Raw genomic sequence first — 23,611 nt, 5'->3', positions numbered from 1 at the left:
TCAGAATCAGTTCAGAACACCTATATGGCTACATTTTTATTGCCAAAAATGCACACAAAGTAAACAAGATATACAAAAGCATAATAAACTAGTGAAATGCATATTGTGACTTAGATCTCCACAGAAGTCTACAAGCTCCAGTTATGAAAGCCTGACTATATTTAAAGTTCCTTTTAATGATACTTGACTATACTCAAGGAAAGAAAGAAAACCAGACTTCAGAAAAAGATATTTTACCACGGATGAAAACATGAAGATCTCTCTTTTTACTCTATTGTCCACTTTCTGGAACAGAAGATTAGTGGTATGTGAGAAACACTACTGAACTACAAAATTAGTATAGAGGGAATCAAGATGTTTGGAGTAGATCTGTTCATATCAAGATTAAATTCAAAAGAACAGTGTTTCTGTACTAGATATCTGGGATTCGGTTTAGGATTAAAGTTCAGCCAAGAATCATGAATGCCAAAGTTTGGGCACACATGAGCTATTCTGGTCAGATTTCTGACCCTGCTTAAAACTCACATTCAGGAATTCATGACCTCCATTCTAGTTCTGAATCCGAATCAAAAAGAAAAGCAATCTCTAAATTAATCCTTTTTTAAGAATAGGGTGACTCAACAGACTTATATCAGTGCACTTAGTCAGACTATTTTATGTCCTCTGAGGATATGGCTTAATGAGGAATCAGCTCTTTAACTTGTAAAGATGAAGACTGAAATCACAAACAGGATGTTCACAAAAAGCAACACATTATGAATTACTTCAGAGTATTTCATAAGTCTACACACTTTTCCACTGGCTATAGTCCCAAATGGAAAACTGATGTAGAGATGATTGTTATAAAATAAAAAAATATGAAGTCTTCATTGGCAGTAGACTAGTGAAAAGACAAGAATTCATTCTTGGAGCAGCTTGGAAAAGTTTGTCTTTATTCCACACACATTTTGTTTATGTTACAAGACAGTTACAGTTGAGGGAACCTTTACTGATTTGTCTTGAAAGTGGATTTTTCTAAATGCCTGCAGGAGACAGCTCAGTATGATAAATCTGGTTCAATGTTGTTGATCTCTAAAGGTATTGCGGCTGCTATTTTCACATGAGATGTTTAAGAGGTGCTTTAGAAATGTGAAATTATCAAAATGCTCATTTCCTGGTTAGTTTTGCGCCACTGCACAGCTGTGCTCAATTAGGCAGACATCTGAAAAACAACAGGAAAAAAAAAGCAAAAAACAATGCATTCTTCTAGCCATTACATTTTTAATTTCTACAAGCAAAAAGCCTAAAATAGGTCATATCAGAAAACAGACTGCATCAAAAAGCCTAAAATAGGTCATATCGGAAAACAGACTGCATGAAGATCCCTGTGTAGTTAGTTGTAATTTCTTGGAGAAAATTCAGAGAAGCTTTTTTCATTTCCCCTCATGTCATTGTTTTCTAAACTCAAGCAACCATGAAGAAGTTGGATAACATTTTTTCTTGTTCTAGCATCTGAAGTTCACAGTCAAATACCAGCTCTGTTATGCTTGACATAAAGTCTAAGATCCCCACCTTAAGGTCTTCACAGTCTGCAACAGATTCATAAGAGATGATGAGAGTGACAGAAACACTCAGAGATAATACTTCCACTAGCCAACCCCTCCTAAAATATTTTTGGAGATCAGTCTTAAGCTGTATTCACTCTGGTCTCAGCAATCAAATTACTCTTCAACTCCCCATTGATTTCCTCTGGTTTCTGTGTATCTAGATCCATCTATTCTGGACAAAATAAAAGGAGAGAAACAAACAAACAAACAAACAAAAGACAAAATGATCCTTTTTGATACAGAACAACAAATCTCAAAGCAGTTTTAGAGTTTAGGACTGCTCAATTGCTTTCTTCATATACTATCAAGCTGGACTGTCAGAGTTTGATTTTCCATAAAAGAGAGAAATGTAAGTACATCATTTCCTATTATCTCATTTATTTTTGAGGGACTACAAGTAAACTTTTAGGAACAATCTTCCAGTTAAATGTAATTCAATACTAAGCTATGTAATTTGGGATAGGATTTTTGTGAAAAATGTTAAAGAGATATATTTCAGTAAAGTGCAGGGACACATTTATTTATTTATTTATTTATTTTTATAACAGCTTATGAATTCTAACCAGGATTTGGCCAATGAGACTTTCTTCCCATATTTTTATTTCTCACTGTTTTAAGAGCAAATCAGCACCATGTGTTCCAAGCAACGTGCTTTACCGGCCTCTCATGGCATGATGACCATTCTGCTCTCTTCTGTCTTAGATGCTGGGTATACCAGATGGTTTTAGGACAATAGAATATAGCAAAGAAGGTCATTTAACTGCTTCTTCATCTTCATTTCTACTTATTTCCTGTATACTGTGCTCACAGATAGAATTACTTGGCAACTGCTCAATGGCAGCAAAACAGAAAGATATTACCTTACCTTGGAGAGAAAAGCAGAGCTGAGTGGGACTGGTCTACTTACTCACATGGTTGTCTTTTCGTTACTGGTCTGGCACTTTTATCATGCTGTTTCTAAGAAGTGAACAGGAAAACAACTGTCTCATGAGACAGATATACATATACAAACCCTTGGTTGCCTGAAGTTGTGTAATAATCATCCAGTCTCTGTAATACCAAATATGTGTCAGACTTTATAAAATGTTGCAGTCATTCTGCCCAAATTCCAGCATTTGCTGATGATTCATCCCAAAAGTCAACAGAGAGAGAAGAAACAGAAGTTCCTCTGAAAAAGATGTCTACCCTCCCAGTCTAATTGGTGGAGATGAGCACATTTTCCACAGAATGTTGTTTTCTGCAGAAGGAGAGAGATCCAGGCACAGATCTCTCAATTTTCCCTAGTTTGGTGAAGACATTTAGTAGTTTCATTTGATATACAAAAAGCTTCTACTAGGAAAAAAAATTAAAAAAAAAAAAAAAGCCATTCTGGACAGCTATGCTCTAGACTAACAGAATGGAGGATAAAAATCTTCTTTTCACAGAGGTAATCTATGTCACCAGATAGCTGGGTATTTGATAAGACAGGAAGGAAGCTTGTATATTGATTTATTTCAGCATAGCACTTATCCACAAAACACTCTAGGTTCCTGTAGTGATCTCATTTTGAATCAGAAGTACACATATTGGACAGTTTTCAAATCCTATTAGGCTTAGATATAGTTTGTCTGCTACATTTATTTGAGGAAGAGATAGAGAAAAGTCAACCATGAAAAGTGGCAGAACATGGGAAACAGAATAGCACGGAATGCAGCTCTTCAAGATTTCTGAGAATATTAGTTCCTTGTACTAACTTATCTTATCTTAGACAAGCATCTCCTAAATTATAAATAACTCAATCATTTCAGGAAAATAAGATCTAGTCATGTCTCAATAAGTGTTCACCTATTCATATGTTTCTAGTCCCCCCCATTATAAATTAATTTTTTTCACCCATTACTTCAGAAAATCTATTGAGCATCTTCATAATTTATGCCCCTCTAATTAAGGTAAGGTCAGATGGCGAGAGGCAGGATCCACCTGACAAAGTGGTGCAAGAGCATCTCTACTAACATTTCTTAATCTAGTAATGAGGTTAAGATGGGGATGGTAACCAGAGACTGGTAAGAAGTGACGCATGGGTTGAAGTGAGGAGGTGCGTGATAGACAGCATTATGAGGGAGGTCCTCACAGTTGTCCTGTGAAAGCAGCTTCACTGAGTCCTCCTCAAGTACCTGTAAACATGTCTACAGCACGGGAAATGAACGGACAATAAAAAGTCCATGGACAGCTGCAGAGCTATGAGCTCATTAGGATTACACAGATGTGGTGGGACTGCTTGTGCACCAGAATTGTTGTAAAAAACAAAACAAACAAACAACAAAAAAAACCAACACTACTTAAAGGCATGGAAAATTGCCTGGGAACTGGTGATGTGCCAGTCAAGAACTTATGGACAAGGATCAGAGGTGACAAATGACATCTTAACAGGCTCCTGCTATAGCTACCTGGATTTTGTAGTACCTTTCAACATTGTCAAGCCAAATTGAAAAGATATGGTTTGGATAAGTGGAATATACATTAGATGGATACATGGCAATACAAGGGCTCTACAAAGCTCAGCTGGGGCCTACTTACTCATGGCGTTCATCAAGGGTCAATACTGGCACCAATAATATTTGATGTTTTCATTATTGACCTGCACGGCAGGACAGAGTGAACTCTCAGCAAACTTGTGGTCAATACCAAATGAGTGGGAAAGGTTGATCTCCTGGAGTACGGGGCCACTGAGGGACTTTAGAAGCTGGAGATACAGGCTGACAGGTATCTCAGGAAGCTCAGCAAAAACAAATGCCATGTCCTTCACCTGGGATGGAAAACCTCACTGCAGTGCTATGGACTGGGGGCTGACCAGCTGGTAAGCAGCTTTGCAGAAAATGACCTCGGTGGTTCTGATGGACACCAAGTTGAACATGGCACAGCAATGTGCCCCTGCAGCAGTGAAGGCCAATCACATCCTAGGCTGCATCAGCAAGAATGTTTCCAGCAGGTCCTGGAAAGTAATTCTTCCCCTCTATACATCACTTGTCAGACCACATCTGGGGTACTGTGTCTACTTTTCAACTCTTCAAAAAAATAAAGACATTGAAGTACTGGAAGAAGTTAGCTGCAGGTACCTGTATGATCTGGGGACTACAGCATACCACAGAATCACAGAATGTCCAAGGTTGGAAGGGACCTCTGAAGATCATCTAGTCCAACCCTCCTGCCGAGCAGGATCACCTAGAGCACATTGCGCAGGATGACATCCAGATGGCTTTTGACTACCTCCAGAGAAGGAGACTTCACAGCCTCTCTGGGCAACCTGTTCCAGTGCTCTGTCACCCTCACAGTAAAGAAGTGCCTTCTCATATTCAGCCAGATATGTCATATGAGAAGAGGCTAAGAGGACATACTGTCTTCAGCCTCAAGAGCAGAAGGTTACGGTGTAATCTTACTGCTCTCTCCACATAATGTGAGAGTTAGCAGTTAGACTACCCGGGACAGTCACTGTGTTGGGATAAAAGGCAACAATACAGCTGCAAAAAGGTAAATTCTGATTAGTGTAACAATTTATCTTTTCACCGCGAAGATGATAAACTATTGTAAATGTTGGCCAGAAAGCATGCAAAATTACTTTACCTGGGAATATTCAAAATCAAACTGGACAAGGCCCTGCTCCAAGCTGACATGGCTGTGAGAAGGGGATGGTCCACTCCCACATGAATTAATCTGTGATTCTGTGAATTAATACAGGCAACTGCAGGGGGTTAGTGAGAAATAAAATAGTTAAATGTTTGTCATGGCTGCAAAGCACGTTGTTTCTTTGAAGACTTTCCTATCTGGTCTTCTGGATCACAATGTGTTACTTCTGATGTCTTCACCTCTCTCAGCAAGAAAGTTGTAATTTGCTTAATCTTATTCCAAGTGCCTGATTACAAGCCTTAATCACGCAGCAGGCCTGACCATAATTAGTACCTGACGATCTTCCTTTTGGGAGTTGTGAGTAATGGTAAATTCAGGATCCAAAAAGTATCTTTGAAGCAAAATATTGCTTAATTTTAACAGTAGGAAGAAGGCAGAGCAAAAAAATAGTTTTGCTGAACTGTAACAATGTGTATGGGTGAGATTCAGTTAAAGACATATGAATGTCCACATTGTTTACATCAGAGATAATCTATCCAGGATATTTTTATTATTACAAGAAGTTTAGAACAGTTTCAGATCAAAACAGAAGTCTGGCATAGGTCATATGTATTGCATACTAAGACTGCCTTTTAACTCTTTATTGATTATATTGAAAGAAAAGCAGCCAAGTGTGACTCTTTTACCTACAGATACAGTCACTGTAAATGTCTACACTACATTAAATAAGTCCCAAAGTTACAGTTCTAGCTTATCTCTGTAGTCTGGATTCCATTCTACATCCCCAAACTTGCCCTTTAGTCTCTGTCATTGAAAGCTTCTCCTTTTATTTTAATCCAAGTTTTTTGTTCTCTACTCTGTTTTCTGTTCCTGCTTAAACCAACTGAGTCAGCTTGCAAGAATGTCACAAGTTCACTTCAAGACTGATGGAGCTGCAATATTCTGAAATGTTTCTAAGAAGCTAATATCAGGATTATAGTGTACACTGTTTTCAGAGCCAATTTCCTGACAAACATGTTCTGTATATTCATGCAGTAAACACCACAACAATCCTGTTAAGCCACAGCATTCATAAAATATTTACAGGCAGCTTCAAATTTGTCACAATAGTGTAAATATTTAAAGCAGTATCACTGGTATCTTGGAACCATTGCAGTAGTTTGCACCCAGACTTACCATTTCAGACTCTTTGCAAACACTGCCAGAAATTTTCAGCAACTTTTGACAAGCTTCTGCATAACCATTACACTTAGTAAGAGTGCATTTTTTCCATTAAACAGAAATGAAAATGAAGACTTCTGAAAATAATTGAGAGTTCTGCAAGAATCAGTCCTTCAATAATTTGTGCAAAAGCATGTTGCTTATTCAGCTGATTTTACACAAAACGTAGTAATATTGCAATACTATTTTTGACAATTTTTATACATTTACTCCAGAGGAAGTGAAGGGAAGGAGAATACCAGAAAACTTTATGTGGTCTTGAGAAGGAGAAAATGGAGATATCTGTATATGAACTTGAAACATAATTTTCCAGAACAGTGAACAATGCGCAAACTAGAAGTCACATGGTGGGAGGGGGGAAGCTCAAGGCAGAATTGAGAAACACAGCTACCTGATAATCCTTTTAATTCTGATTTTGTCAGACCTAGCTTTGATATTCTGTTCATTTCCAAAATATTTCAAACCTTCACTATTTTGGATTGTTTTAAATGCATTGAACATGCTCTGCTCTTAGGTGTTGATGTCAGTTGTCTTTAATAAATTTTCAATGACATGAAACTGTGGGGCAAAAAGAAAATACATGACAGTCCTTCAAAATTATTCCTTTTTGTCAGGGTATGGTGTAAACATACCATCTAAAGTAAACCCAGATCTCTTCAAGAAATTACTCAAGCTTCCCCTGCATATGTATTTAGAGGAAGTTTTATTTCTAATTGTATGTCTGTACAACACAATGATACTCACATTCTATGGATGGGAAGCCTCAAGTCACAACGGTAGAGAACAGCTGTGTTCTCTATGGGTTATACTCAGAGATCTTTAGAAAAACAAAACATGACAATACAGCAAGTCCCCTTCTCTTTGTGCTTCATACCTACCATATCTCTACAAACACATCAGTCACTATCACTGTATCATCTCTTTTCCATTCTTTTCCCCTGAAAGATCTAATGAAAGTTATTTCCAGAGGTTTGGAAATCTACCTAGAAACCTGTTTATTAGTTTTAAAGTCTTTGATCAGACCCAGCAGTTTATATCTCGTCTTTTTAACAAATGTACTTGTAGTGATGACAGCTCCAAGTCAGAGCCAAGACCCATAAATCACCAAAGGATTTTGTTTTAATATGACCTTTTATTTTTCTTGGCCCAATACTTGTTTCTTATATTCAGTAAGGATAAGAATATAGAGGGTAAAACCCAACAAAAAATAAGTCCTGATGCACATTAGACTATTGGCATAGAACCCCGTCTTTTCCATAAATCAAGGAAGTTGTACAACCAAAATTAATTTGCAAAGTTTTCATTTATTATACTAATATTTCATATTGGAAAAAAAAAAAAAAGTATAACATGGCCAAGAAATTTCAATGGGGACCTTATAGTAAATTGAACATGAAGAGAAATGTGTAACCTTTATTCTTTTTGCTCTCTGATCTTCATTTCCAAGTGATACATCTCTTATATAGTTGGAAAGTTATTAATATACTTACAAAAAGTGTCTTGTACACTTCAGAGAAATAGGGTTTCACTTGGAAAAAAAAAACAATACACCTTTAAAGGCAAATCATGTAGCTCATGATAAAAGTTCTGAGAGAAATAAAATCATCAGCAGCTGATGGCTGAGGTCTGCTCTGGGTATTAGTACTGTGCCAATGTCAAGTGCAGAACTGCACTCAGTGACTCTGTCTTCAAATGCAGAAAAATCTATACAGGTTCGAACTTTACACTAGATTTTTAAACCAAGGTAAAGAAAGTAAGAAAGAAAACTGTGCTGTTATTACAAGACTCCTTTTGTTCATTTGTTTTTGGTTTTGTTTTGCTTAGACTAGGTTTTCAACGGAGTTGCCGGGACTCAACTTACTTTTCCCACCAGTTAAGAAGAAGAAGGGCCCTTTCAGGAAGAACAGAAAACTGCTGTTTTTGTCATTTCTGATGTCTTCTACTTACAACTAACAACAAGCGCATGTGATAAAAAAGGAGTTCCAGGTGATATTTTAGCTGCTATATTCTTTTCCTCATCAAATTCATTGCAATGACTTTGAATAGTACCGTTAAGGCAGCATTCAAGGACAAATTCTCAGGGACAAACATATATAGCTTTTAAAAATATGTGGAAACATGTATAGAAACTACCCTAAAAATATGGTAGAGCCAAATTCCATCACAGTAACTATGAACCATGTTACTTTACTTGGATCACTTTTGCATCAGACTCTTGTCAGTTTTCAGCTGTAATATTTCTTCTATTTGTCCCTCATTTCCATAATACAACTGAAAAGGTTAAAAAATAAGACAATTATTTCTATCAGTGAAGCACCCATGCACTAAATATATAATTTTCTTATAATTATAGTAGATGACAACACCTCCATGAGACAAACTAAGTGATATATTACACATAAGAACATCCCATAAAATAGTTTGGTTAGGTCCTCATAAGGATTTGCACAGGACAACAGGCAGAATGGGGTTTTGTCTTGAACACAGACTGCAAGACCACAAACTGCAATCGAGTATCAGCAACAGTGCATCAGCTGATTCTTGCAGGAAACAAACAAACAAAAAATAATCCTTGTGGAATCTTGTGTAGTAAGCCACAGAACTGACAAGGTTTCTTGTTTATTTTTCCAGTCTAACACAGGTCATTGCTGGAGGCACAGTATAATACCATAATACCAGACCAGCTGGTTTATTGTAGTGATTTGGAAAGACAAAATTTTGCTCTTGCTAAAGAGGCAAATTTTTTAGCAGACAGCCTACCTTGTATAACACCTTGTGAAAAACACATGGTCCTTTTTTTCTATCAAAGAAAATGGTAGATTAATCTTCTCTCTTTTTTTTTTTTTGGTATTGAATCTGACTTAGAAATAAGATTACTGTTTTGTTGTGGTACTGTACTTACAAAGGCATTATTTACAATGCAGATGATAACTGACTTAATGACAAGAATTTTTATATCTATATCTCTATATATGTATATACATGTACTATAAGTAACACCATAAACAAAGTAGAAAAATGAGGAATATGTTATATTTTTGTAAGTGAAAAACAGATTTTTTCTGCCTTGAAATTACAGAGATTAATTTTATTTAGGACTCAGAAGAGAGACAAACATATTGATATATGGCTTCCTTCTCCACTTCTTGTTGTGGTTCACTTTTACTGAAACAAACAAACAAGCAAACAAAAAACTGCTTGGATTGCACCAGAAATTCATTATACTATGAAGGAAAGAAAAGAAGTCTTAGGCAAAGCAGCTAAAAAATTGTCAGCTCTAAAAGATGACTCAAAAATCTTGTCCTTTCAAAAAGGATGTTTTCAGCAGAGACTCAGAATTTTTCTTCTTACAAATTGCCCGTGAATATGGCTGGCTGTGAAGTGTCTGTTCACCTTCAAGAATTGAAGCAGAAATTCTTGTACGCTCTCTCATACTGTGGACTGTCGGCTAATCTGAATCACAGCTGTATTACCTTTCAAGAGTCCTCATTATACCACTTGTTAACCAGAAAGTGACAGTCTGTTCTGCGTGGAAAATTCTTGAATTATGTCATCTCAGCTGCCCTTGAAGTGGTATTCAGATATGAATACTATTACCTATGGATTTAGCATACAGTCACAGGTTACCCCCCTGCAAACAAAATGAGAAGGATGGTGATGAGAACAGTGATGTTCTGTGGCTATATGAAACAATTCTTTGGTTACTTCTTTCAAAGGGCAGTTATCACAGTAATAGTAATTTTTTGAAAAAAAAATAAAAAATAGAAACACCTGCCATAGTATCCAATTCAATCTCTGTCAAATTCACCTGTAGCACGAGGTGCTGAAGTTCACATCCCAAATAATTCACAGAAAGGGTCTTGACCTCAGTTGAATAATACCCACGTTAATAGTTCAGATTTATACTGTTCACTCTTCAGAGGGAGATGACATTTTCTCACTGAGGCTGTAACTCCTTTTCAAAAATGTCCAAACTAGATACATTTTGGAAGAAAAGTTTTAAGTGAAGAATAAAAAAGACATTTAATCCGAACATTCCTGACTGGCTCTCATGCCAGCCAAAACATCAAAAGATTTTTTTTTAAATAGCCTGTAATCATTTCTTTTTATGATATGAGGTAGTTTTATAAATAGTTTTTTAGGTTCTTAGTGGATTATTATTTTTGACAGTTGATTTTAGTACTAATCCATTTCAGCCTCGTTAATTGAGAGTGTTTAGTTTAGAAAAGAGAAGACTCAGTGAGCAGACTTCAAATGCTTTAAAAGCTCCTGCAAGGAGCTGGTAATAATCTGTTCTTTATGGATAAAAAAGAAGTAATGGACTTAAATTGCACTGAGGAAAGTCCAGGTTAGTCATTATCAAAGACTTTCTAAATGGTAAGGGACAGTGAAATCCTAAAAGACACTGCCTTGGAGAAGTGTGGTGACTTCATTATTTTAGGACACTAAGAATGGGTTTGGTGAACATCTATCAAGTAAAGAGTAGATATAGCTGATGCTGCCTTGGAATAGAAGGATGAAATAGATGACATCTTCAGGTCCTCTCTACTGTAAAATTAATAACATCTAACCAAAACTTAGGAGTTATACAAAAAGGAAAAGTATGTTTCTTGAAAGGCTTTTCTTAGATTAGTATAAGAATTATGTTCAACATTTAAAAGGTTTTGAATACTAAAACATTCAATGCTGCACTCTGCCTTTTCTAGAAATAAAATGAGGTTTCCTAGGCAGCACCAGCCCACACTGTCTTTACACGAAGCATGATTAAATCACATGTATGACTCTTTGCAACTCAGTTCCACAATTATTCAATTATTTTCTTTAACTTTTAAAAGAACTTTCTTGAATTTGGGCCTTGCTAAATGCAGTATCATAAAAGTTCTTAAACAAAAATTGAAATCCCAGATCAGTATGCCTTTTAATAGATTGCAAAATGGCAGATGTATGGGAAAAGTGATGCCTGAATGAATCTTAATTATGATTCATTTAAGAAGCGCCAGAGCTTGAAAAAAAATAATAAAAAATTAACATCAAATACCAAGATCTCACAGATTTCAGGCCAGGCAAAACAGAAACAGCCCTATCTGAAAGCATCTACAGCCTAATTTAGACTCTTATTTAGACTCTTATTAGTTAACTTTAAAAAACATTGGATCACTGTACAGTCCTGCATTTTTTAGAACTGGGCAAAAAGAATGAATGGGAATTCTTATTTAGCCCTGTTATGGCTTAGCTTAGCATTGTAATGAGTTGGGTTAAAAATACTCAATGAAGCTTCCACCCAGGATGGGTGGTAACTGCTAGAACCCTTGAAAATGTCAGCACACAAAGGTTCTGTATTCTTCCAGGTTTTGCTTCTGTTTCAGTCCTTCACAGAGTAGCTTTCTGTGTCCTGAGACTATTTGGACCCTAAACATGCTGAAATTCAGCATGGATCATTCTGTCCACTCTTGTGTTTCTCAAGATACACAACTTCATTTGATTTCTTCTTGAGGAAGTTACCAGGAACTTTCACAATCAAATAGAAGAAAATTCTTTTGTCTTTTAAACATAGTTATGGACCTACACACAAAGAAGTGGCCCTTCCCATCATCTCTTGTAATCAGAATACAATAGGATCAAATGAACAAAAGATGGCTAAAACATTAATCCTACTGCTAATCCTGCTGTTGTGACTGCCTCTTGCCAGAGTTTGCATTTCAAAGGCAGAAGTCTTTCTAGCCTGAATGCCAATCATATCTTCCTTCTTGCCTTGTAATATTCCAACTATTAATCACAAAATCACTTTTCAGTTTTATTTAATCACAGAATTGGAACTAACTAACTTTTGAATAAAACTAAACCTGTCAAATTCAGTCATCTCCACAATACAGCTGTGCACAAATTTTATGGAAACCTAGTAAAAATGCCCTTGGCCATCACACATACAGGCAGAAAGTAGATGAATCAATTGTCTCATATTGTGCTTTGTAAGTAAAGGGTAGAGATGCAACTTTTTACACTTGGTTCCTTAGTTTTGTGAATATTCTAGTGAACGACAAAATATTCTCACTTCATTCAACTGCAGAAACCTGTTTTATGCACTGATTATTGTTACACTAACACATTTGAGCTTTCAATACAAAACCCCTTTATATCAAATGTTCACACACTTTACCAAAACTCAGGCATTTTAAAGGACACTATAAAGGTACTATTCCTTTATAGGATTACAATAAATTGTTGCCTTCCTTTTGTTATTATGGAGAATTACCCCCCAACATAATATTATTAAAGCTGTAATGTAATTTCTCTTCTTCTCCTTGCACCTAAGAAATACTCAGCAGCCTAAATTAAGCCTTTAGGCTGTCCCTGGCACCCAGAAGGGGAAGAGGTCATGTCACTGCATCCATCCACAGCAATGTAAAAAGTTCTTTTCACAATGTGTGGGAATTAAAATGGATCAGCTCTCACTACTCTTGGCTGCATCAGCTCTGCAACACTAACTGGAATAAACAGCTGTTGATTTATCTCTGTCCCTTATGACTTGAAAGTACACAGGAACAGAGTTGTTCACTTGAAAGTGCCATTTAAACAGCCATTTCTCAAAGTAGACTCACGTTAAAGGAGACAGCGTTTGTAGCTGATGAAGTTCAACTTGTCCAAGACATTTTCAACTGCCTTCTTAGGCATAAAGATATGGCTGGTTTTGAAGTGGCATCTTTATTAGTTCTGGCTTACTTAAAAGAGACTAAATCAGAAAACTCAGGGCAAATAAAACTTTTTTTTTCTCTTTTTTTTTTTTTTTTTTTTTTCCCTCATGGGTTTCCTCATGCACAGTCTATTTCATAACATAACATAACTTTCCATAAGGACATTAACTTAGTTCAGGAAAGCTGCAGACAAGCTGAATGTCAGACCCATACTTAACTGTCATTGAAATATACAGAGCTCAAGTCACATTTACAATTAGACATATAATAGCTGCCGTTTTGGATGGGGCCAGTTGAGTGGACAAGTGGGTCTGTCTGGTAAGGAGTACAGTGATTCAGATGATCTGGTTAATTTGGAAGATTATAAGAAATAGTATTGAACGTCCTCCTACCCTTGCTTATCCAAGGAGTCTATCCATACCTGACTTGAAATACCATATTGTATTTTAAGGAAAGAATTCAGCATTACCTGATTTTATGTATTCATACTAAATATGTTCACCCCAAATTTCTCTTTTATCTCAAAGAAAAGTTATGAATCAATTGTGTTTAGTAATTAAACAGTAAAGTTTGATTTACTGGAATACCAGGTCATTTCTGTTAAAAGAGATCCACTGTGGAAATATGAGCCAAAAGAACACTAGGTTTTTCCAATGGAGAAAGGAGTTAAATTCATCCTGTCCATGAATACCTTATATACTTTTTCTGAAACTCTTCAGAAAAAAACAAACCAAAACAAATCACCACAACAACAATAAAAAACAGCATGTAAAGTTTCAAGCGAATCAACTTAGTTTTGTTGAAAATAAAAGGCATAAAAGTAGATACAGGAAAAGTGGTTATTTCCTGTTGTTGGATCTGAAGCCTCCAGAAACACTTTGTAATATTTAGTCAGCAGTTCAAAATAGAGCACCCCTGATTTGCATGAAAAAACTCTAGAAAAAAGTACCACTGGGACTTATATTACACAACAAAATAATATTAAAAAAAAAAAAAAACAGGGCAAAGTTTGGATCATGAATGGAACTAGCCCATGTTAAAGAAATAGATGCAAAAGAGACATTTTCAGCATGGAAATTTATGTCAGATATACTCAGTGAGTTCAGACATTCTGTCCTATTTCTGCACACAGTATATAAGGAATTATTTACTATTGCTTCAGGTATCAAAGAGAAACACTGAACTAACCAGTCCCTCAGGAGTTTTCAGTATTCACAAGCTCCCTATTTGTATAGAGATAAAAAGACACCTGCAGCTGTTTTTCATTAGAAGAAAAAATGACCTTGAGTGACCAATAAGGCTAATCAAACAAAAGTTTTTCCCATAGGGCATACCACTGCCCACATTTCCCTTTACAGGCAGTCAGGATGGATTTAGGTAATAAGAATGTGATCAGCCTTCCTCAGACTTTTCTCTGTTAATTAAAGTGCATTGTGTACATTACATCTGTGCTTGTGTACAATAGGATGCAAATGAAAAGAAATTACAAGACCATTTTTAAAGGGTAAACAAAGCTGTTTGTTAGTGCAGCAGTCAGTAAATTGAAAATATAGTGCTAAGCCCGCCTGATAACGGAAAGTCTCAGAAAATAATGATGAGCTGAACAGGCAAACTGCTAGACTAGAGTAAGACAGGGTGCTTTCTGAAGGCAGATGACATGTTTTGTTGACCTTTCTGCATTAAGCATAAGAAATAGTTTTCAGCTCTGCCTTGCTTGGACCTAATCTTATTGACACCCTTGCTATGGACTGCAGCCCACAATAACTGGGGACAATCAATAGTAATTTATAGCCATGGTAGTCCATGAAGCTCAGTAATACATTTCTATCCATCTGCCCGATTAGAACAGAGAGGACTGTCATTTTCCCACATTTGGATCTATAGGCTATAGAATGCTGATCTATAAACTGTAGAATGTTAATATTTATTGTTGCAGTATCAAGACCATATATTCCTATGTTGGGTCCATCTAATTTTTGTTTATGATAAAACACTACATTTTGATTTACCCTAAACTTGGCATATGGAAGTTATGTTTTTCAAAAATGTCTCAAAGAAAACGTTTCCATAGTGCTTGGGATTTGTATTTACTGTGATAAATGTTAAAAGCTGTTTGATATCAGAGAAGTTGTGGTGAGATAGGTTATTCAAGAAAAGCAATCAGAGCCATGTGATTAATATGCCTATCCAAAGTACTTATATAACTCCTGTTCTCAAAGTGTTGAACACAACATGTACTTGTTTAGCCTCATAAGATCTCTGAAAAGTGGGGAAGTACTGTCATCCTTACTTTCATAAAATCCAGAAATAATTAAGATAAATCTATGTGGTCCCTGAAGTCTCTAATAAAACAGAGAACAGAATGCAAGTCCATAAGCTTGACTCTTTCTGGAATTCTCTCTTTTTTTACTTCTATGAAGTGTATCTATCTAGTGAATATTATTCTGTGCTGTGTATCTCTCTATGTACTGTAAGAGCTGTCAAAGAAAGAAGAAATTTAGTCAATTCTGAAAATCTGAAGATGAATGTAAATAAAGTTAAGCAACAGAGCTGCCAGGAGCAAATGAAGAGACAGAAGTAACTCAGTTCATAGAATGCACAATTTCATATATTTTTTTAGCCTGCTTCATCTTTGCCAAAAGTGGTGAACATGTGAGCATCCCAAACTGATGTCAAAGAGCAAATGTGTATTTTATAAATCACAAAAAATGGTAGCAGCAAAGAACCTCTTTCCACCAGAATGAATTGAAAATGTGAAGTATGTCAGACTATTCACTCTCCCAGTCCAGATTGCTCGATATCTTTTTCTCTCTCTTTCTTTTGTCTTGTTTCACAAAAGATATCCAACAAAGAAGGTGGCTTAGCTTTCCTTATTGCTCCATTTTTTGTTCTTCTGTTAAGAATTGCTCTCCTTCTACTCCCAAAGCCCCCCTTATAGGTAGTTCAAGGAAAGGTCCAGAAGCAGACTAAAGAGTTTGTGTTGCTTCAGTGATTGATTGCACAGAAGCCAGAAAGCTCCAAAACATGCTGCTAACAAAAACATAGAAAGGCTTTACTGACTTCTTTAATATGGATTGTTCTTGCTTTAGAATAGAATAGAATAGAATAGAATAGAATAGAATAGAATAGAATAGAATAGAATAGAATAGAATAGAATAGAATAGAATAGAATAGAATCTGAGCCTACCCACAGCCTGTGAATAGAATACCAGCCTCTCAGTGCAGGGTGATAGAAAGAAGACAGTCGTACGAACACAGAAACTTCTTTCCTTATAGGCAATTTAAATTCACTGTCAGTCTTTATCTTGAAATCTAAATCACACACAGCCAAGATTTTGGATCCTACATCTATAACAATGGTGCTAAAAATATCTGACTCCAGGAATGATTCTGTCTCAGATCCCCAGGGTTAGCGACATAACTTGAGGTGATCTCCAGCTGAAACTGTACATAGTGACCTTCCATATCATCTACTCACAACACTGCAGTCAGAATCCAATATCTCACATACTTTAAATGTACAGCTCTAGTGGGTGAGAGCTGTGGTAAAAGAGGAGGAAGACAAAATTATGCTCAAGGTTTTCCACGGTCTAGACCTGTTGTACCCAGCCTCCTTAGACTAAGCACTGAGAAAACTAGAACATTACATGCTAGTATTTTTAGGACTATTAGTATTTTCATCTTCCCTCATGAAGCCAGAACAAATACAGAGAGTTAATCAGCCTAGGTACATGATGTCCTGTATGCAATGAATTTGTTCTTCACCACTTCTTAACTGTTGAAGAACTACAGAAATATAAAGGCTTCCATTTTGTCATTTCTTACCATAGATGATCACTGGCTGACTATGGCATATAAAGATTTATAATACAAAGTTCCATATGACTAATTATTTATTTTAGTTGTTTTTTGTTTGTCCTGTGAGAAGACTTTTTGGGTCTTTAATGGTGTCCTGCTGGGCTGCTCCTGGTTGTTTCTGACTTCTTGGACTGCATCACGTATTTTGTGAGAGAATTAAATAGAAACTAAAAGCATATAAGGCCTATGACAGAGCTATGTACACAGGAAGAGGCCATCCTCTCTTTCTCACCCATCTGTATTAATTAACAATTTAAAATACATAGTGTTGAATCCACACACTAAAAGTAACAGAAACCAAAAAAGACAATTTAACTATCAGCCTCTTTGGAACTTAAATACTTCTGCCTGGTAAAAGATATATTTTTCCTTGAGTGACTATTAGAACTTAAAATAATTGAATTCTCTTTATTTACATCTTTAAAGGCTTCTGACAGTAACCGTGCGTTAAAATTTTTACACCTGTAACATCTTGTTCTGTTTCTAATTGAGCCTCAATTTTAAAGCATGACTCCCTGACCATGTTTAAGTCACTTTACCAAATACATAATTTTGGATTTACAGTCACCTTTAGTAATAGGTAATTAGTTAAAGATCAATACTTCAGTGAAAGGAAAAAACGCCAAAAAGTAATTAATTGAATAATTCCCATGCAACCAGTGTGGGTATTTTGAGATAAACTAGCCACTTTGGAATACCCACACTGGCTGCATTGCACTAGCGGGAGATGGCCTTTGACATTCATTTGTCCCAAATACTTCTTTGTGCCTCTTCTGGAGTGTTCTAATAGACATGTTCTCTCTCTCCACTTATGATAAGGCACCAAAATTGGGCTGCTGTCCCCAAGGCACTTAACAGTACAAATATAGTCAACATTCAGACTATGGACTATCAGGATGTAGGCACAGTTACAAACCCTTACCTGTGCCATAAAACTCATAGTGTGTGCCAAGGCAGACAGTACTTGCGGACTTTCCACAGTCCTAACTCCACATGGAACAGCATCTCAGGGGAACACTTTGCAGCCTGAATAGGCCAGTGTAAAGGCAGATGACGTGTTCTGGAGAGAGCCATACCACTGTATGTAGGTTCTTGGGAAGCTAGGCCTGTAACTTTATCACTTACGCTAGTCATTTCCTTCATCTCATTTTGCACCTAAGACTGTAAGCAATGAAAGAATGAATATATACTTTTTGCTGAAATCCATAGCTATTAAACTAGGTGTAGCATGATGAGATGCAGAATTCTGCCCATGCAGGTCATCACAATATCATCCTTCAACCTTAGGGCTTCCAAGCACCAGATGAATTGATGGCCTCTTTGCACTGTACACACCATGCACTGCACAAACACTTAGTGCACTTTATTTGGACTTCAAATAAGCACAGCAGCCAAAAAGTAGAAAAAAAATAAAAGAAAAAAGAAAAAAAAAAAGCAGAAGAGCCTTGTTAAAGATAGGAGAAGAGCTTGGGACACCTAGTTCCTAGGCCATTGAACACTGCTGTCAGCATAATTTTAGCCCCCAAGAAATGAAAAAGTTTTAGATTTATTTATTTATTTATATATTTATTTATTTTTGAGCTGCTGTTTTTCACTGGTACCCTCCAAAACCCTGAAGGGAAACTTTGCTATAGCATGCCTGGAGAGAAATTGTATTTTTACAAAGTCATCTTTCCAGAGAAGTGACAGAAGGAATGAACCACCAAAATCAGATCCTGTGAGCAGCAGGAGGAGCAGGCAAAAGGAACATCTGCAGAGTAATGATGTGGGCAGCCTCACTCCATTACTCTCAGTGCAATTGATTCTGGTATATCCATTATATCACCCTCACTAAGAAAGAGTGAGGTGGTTTCCTTTTCATCCTCTCCCATACTGACTAAGAATATAAACTTAATTTCAACATGGATGCACTCCCTGAACCAGATATGTGATGTTTAGCTTGTCAGCAACTGTGATGTGATGTCTCACACCAAATCATATCATTTCAAAAGACTTTTTCCCTTTCTTTCTTGTCATACATGTGAAAACCAAAATGATTTGTAAGAAAGGGTATGTTCGCAGGTGGGACTTACCAGAAAAAACACAGAAAATATGCAATAGGGATTATAAATTAATATTACTTTCGTTTATCAGAAAGCTATGTGTTCTACTAGAATTTTAAATGTATGCTTTTGCTTCCACTGAAGTCAAATGCAAAACTAAGAATCAAACTGGCCTGGAGTGAAGTTTCATGTTGTCTTGGCCATTGGCTGAAAATTAGGATAGCTATTACTGTAGTTAGGCAGCTGGAAGTATTTAAAGAAAACAGCAGGCAACACAAAAGATTATCCAGAAGAAGCAATTCCAAATTAACCCTTTTGATGCATAAAAACTCACTACACTGCCCTTGCTCTTACTTGGAAGAAGGTCAGACTGAAAAAAAAAAAAAAAGTAAATAAAAATGTGTTTCTCATTAGTAGAATGTGTTTGTGCAATGCCTTGTCAGTGAACTAGATAGCAAGTTTGAACAGTCACAACAATCACATGAAAATCTCAGTATCCTTTTCTCATACCTCTGTCTTCTTTGAAAATTGTATGCTGCCTTAAGCCATGTTCCACATGCAAATACTTGCTGAGAACATAGTACAACCTACTGCAGACAGAAAGTACTGAAAAAGCAATAACATGAAAATTACTGCAACGCAGGGTCCCTGCACCATGGAAGTCCCACTTGAGCATTGAAAATCGTGTTTTAATTGTAACTTAAGTGTTTCTGCTCTGCAGAGAGAGAAATTTCACCCAAAGAGAGCTGCAGGTCTACACAATTACGATCAAAATGAAGCAAGTGAAAGGAAACATTTGTATTAAACTATGCTTCACCTTTTCTGATTTTGCAGTACACTTGTGACACACTGAGAAAAAAAAATGATAACTGGTTCCTGGAACAACTCTCTGTTGTGTAAAAACGACTCGTTTTTTCAAGGTCTGGAAAATGGGTTTGAGTGAATTTACCACCGGACTCTATAGAGAGTCCTCTGTTTTATCACATACATTTAAAAATAATATATATAATATGTAAGTTGTAATGTAGAATAATTGCATGAGCTCCTTTTAGCACTGCTTTTGAGTGATGCTAAGTGTAAGACTTTCATGTGGTCTCCCTTCCATGTTTTAACGTCTTTATATTTCTATTAAACTGAAACAAGGGGCTTCAAAATTGAACTCTGTCCCTCTACAAAGAGACTGAATCCAGTCATTTTAAACTTAGTGAGACTGAATGGATCCCAACTTTTTTGCCCCAACCTTGAGTGTTTCACAAGGAAAACTTCAAATGATATTCACAATTTATTTACGTATATATATAGTAACATCTGGACTACAAGGCCCAAGGTCTTTTTTTCAAATTGTCTATTAACGTTTCACAAGGCAGCAATATATATTTATTTTTATAGCCTCAAGTTCCCTGCTGGAACAATTTCCTCTGACACAATTTCAACACTTCCTCATTGAATTTTTACTGCTGTAGTGAACAGTGCCAAAGGCTTTACCCAATATAACCTCATAAGCATCTTCCTACTAATAGTTTCAGAGCACTGAGATAAAGAGTAGGTTTTTCAAAGCACTTAAATTATTTAGAAGTTTACATTCATTTTCTTAAAAAAAAAAATAAAAATAAAGTGGACATATCATAAATTCCATGGAAGGCTGTGTCTACCTTGCTCTCACAGTAGTAACGCAGCTATCCATTAGCCAGCTCAGGCATTAATAGCTATCTAGCTACAGCAATATAGAGTGCAGGTTTTGCAAAGAAGCCCAGAAATGTTTTGTGCCATAACTACATAATTATTAGTACAGGAGACTAGAGCGATCCCTTATGCTCTTCTGAAAATTATAGGCAATCTGTTACAAGCATCAGACCTTGGAATGGGAGTCCCTTCTGCTGATAATAACCTGCATTGTGCTTTTCAAATTCCTATCTTCTGCTATTGGAAAATCAGTGTGAAAATCATTTTTATCCATACCACAACACATGGGCAATTTTGTTTTCCATTCTCTAGCCTTTGTCTCCTTTCTCTACCAAGTACTTCAGCCTCTCAGCCTCTCTCACTCTCAGTAGTCTCCTTTCTCTAAGATCTCTATTTCCTCATCCTCTTTCCTAACAAGGATTTTTTTTCCAGATCTTTCTATCAGCAGTCTCACTTCTCATTTTGTCCCTCACAGCATATTCTCCTTACCTTCTCAGATTTGCCCTCTTTTCTTATCTTGATGATCCTTTTCTCATCTCTCCTTAACACAGCTTGCCAACACAAATACTAAATATTTTTGCTGAGAGTAATTCCAGTACCAAGCAGGCCAGTGGAAAGGGTGGTTCATTTATAGAATATGCACGCCAGCAGGAAATCCTGGGATATTTTGTTTTGTTTTCTTCTAAAAGAGGAGAGATAAAAAAAAAAGAAGCTATAATTGAAAAACAGCAAGTGGCTTAGATGCACAACTGCGTTACCATGCTGGAAGAGGCTTGAAGCTAAAACGTTTTGCCTAGCTGCCCATCCCTGGTAGACAAGGACACACACACATACAGCCACCACAACACAAAATATCTGGCAAAGTCACAGGATCTCAGAATGTGAGACCCATCCAACTCCAGGTCTCTTTTGCACCTTTCTCTTCTCCTAGATGTACTCTGACAGGCGTATACTTAACTCTTGATTCTGTCATTAGAGGGATGAGAAAAGCACATCAAACATATGCCTTAGTCCCAAATCCCATGACTTCTTAACCAAAACCCAGCAAAAAATAATAACATAACATATGCTGAGTATAGTAGAGCTTCAAAGCCCCAGCCAAGTCCACGCACTTTGTGCCAAACTCCCTAGAAACAAGAGAGGATCACCTGTGCCCTGGGGTATTTTCAGAAGAGGCTGATGAAGGAAGAAGTGCAGGCTAGTGAAGTGCCCAAAGCCAAGCTCTACGTTTACAGCACAGTCAGAGGTACATCCCAGCTCCCCAGTATCCTGGCTCAGGACTACTTACAGACAGAGCTTATGTGAAGAAGATGCTCGTAATTAATAGGTGTGTGTTACAGCACAGAGGCCAGCATCATTTCCTAGGCAGGAAATCATGTCAGGGAAACAGAGGATTCATTGTCCTTCTCAGGCATAAACAGTTTAGCACCTGCTTTGGTAATACACTAGAATAGTCATGAGTACTACACTCATATTCTTTGTCAGGCACGTAATTTGGTTGGACTCCTCACATTACTTCATCTTTCTGCAACAGGCTGATCTCCAGCAATGTTACAGCAATCACCTGCAATGCTGATATTTTGGAAGGGGTACCCATTATGCACAATACCTTCCTTTGCATCAAGAGTTCCTTTATCACTCCATGCTGTCATCTTCTTGTCACCAGCCTCTATGCTTCCTCTCTAATGAAAACTATTTTCTCTGCCTGAGGCAATTTAAATGATCAACCTATTTTTTTAACCACCAAAAAAAAATAATAAAATAAATTGCTCTTCAGCTCAAATGCATGCCTGCTTCAGGCACATTTCTCCTGTCACCATCTCTCGCCAGCCCCAGGATCTTTCCTTTATCTGATTCCAACCACGTAGAGCCAGGAACATTGTTCCTTGCAGGAACAGTCATCCTCTTTGAGACAGGCACACAAAGGAGCAGTAGCAGTCTGCTGTGAAGCTACTTGGAGTGAAATGAGGATGTAACAATAGAGATAAATGGAGACAGAGAAAAAAGTCCCTACCCAAAAGGTAGACTAACACTGGGCAGGCAGTACCTCTAGCTAGAAGTAGAGTGTCTGAGGATCTGTTTCTTTCTTTCTTTCTTTTTTAATTATTATTTATTTATTTATTTATTTAAGTTTGGCACTGCTTTATGTAGCTTATCATGCCAACAAAGTATTTGATTTGAATTTTATCAGGCACCACATGCTGACACAATTAAATCTAATTAGCAAATCCCTCTGCTTCTAAGCATCCAGTCCAGAAAGATTTTACCTTCTACTCTTAAACTAACTCAAATTATTTCAGCCAATGTAGCTTTGATCGTGCCCTGGTAATATTTATGGAAATTCAATTTGCACAGTTTCAAGCATATTTTCAATAAGCACCTGCCCAGCACCTCATGAAGATTTTGTGAGACCCACATTAACCATAGACCATCAAGTCAACTAAATAGCTCTGTCAGAAACTGCCAGACAAATTCTGTAAAAAATAAATAAAATAAAATAAAATAAAATAAAATAAAATAAAATAAAATAAAATAAAATAAAATAAAATAAAATAAAATAAAATAAAATAAAAAGTTATGTTCTCCCTGGGCACTCTGTTCTTCCCAGAGGGCTGATTGCAACTGCTAAGGACATGTAGGGCTTCACAGAGCAAACATCAAACCTTAGACTTCCTCGGCAAGTAGTACAGCTAGCAGTGCATGCCACAGAACTGGGGCACATTGCAAGAGGACAGGAAATGCCTCTGCAGACCCTGGCTTTCATGTTTTGTTCCCTACAGAGTGCTCAAGTACTACTGCCTGAAAATGACAGAAGTGCAAGTCACAAAGGTCATGAAGTCAATAGCTAGAAGCAAAGCAAGTTGCAAGAGAGAGATGTATACTAAATATTTATAAAAATAGCCTTGTGTGATATTACAAATGTTCA

At 36.7% G+C, this 23,611-nt stretch overlaps 3 long non-coding RNA genes across 4 annotated transcripts in view; 1 reads left to right on the top strand and 2 right to left on the bottom strand.

Moving 5' to 3' along the window:
* Positions 1–350: 350 nt before the first annotated feature.
* LOC310894666 lies at positions 351–23,231 on the bottom strand. Of its 2 annotated transcripts, XR_014580079.1 has the most exons (5): positions 21,834–23,231; positions 21,175–21,367; positions 5,187–5,284; positions 1,552–2,543; positions 351–1,201 (listed from the first exon to the last, which is right to left on the bottom strand). It is a non-coding gene; the product is annotated as an uncharacterized lncRNA (long non-coding RNA). The 2 variants fall into 2 exon arrangements; XR_014580078.1 differs by having other exon boundaries at positions 21,175–23,231.
* The window catches only part of LOC310894669, a 32,191-nt gene continuing 9,774 nt past the window's right edge, over positions 1,195–23,611 (top strand). Inside the window, exons 1-3 of the long non-coding RNA XR_014580083.1 lie at positions 1,195–1,291; positions 1,333–1,935; positions 8,235–8,396. This is a non-coding gene — a long non-coding RNA (uncharacterized lncRNA). The remainder of the gene's footprint in view (positions 1,292–1,332; positions 1,936–8,234; positions 8,397–23,611) is intronic.
* Positions 9,237–13,231, bottom strand: LOC310894672. Its single transcript, XR_014580086.1, has 2 exons — positions 10,219–13,231; positions 9,237–10,041 (listed from the first exon to the last, which is right to left on the bottom strand). It is a non-coding gene; the product is annotated as an uncharacterized lncRNA (long non-coding RNA).

The sequence above is a fragment of the Anser anser genome (genome assembly GCF_964211835.1).
Source record: "Anser anser genome assembly, chromosome: 2".
In the NCBI taxonomy this organism is placed as follows: domain Eukaryota; kingdom Metazoa; phylum Chordata; class Aves; order Anseriformes; family Anatidae; genus Anser; species Anser anser.
The sequence above is the reverse complement of the archived record's forward strand: the minus strand, read 5'-3'. Positions and strand labels throughout refer to the sequence as shown.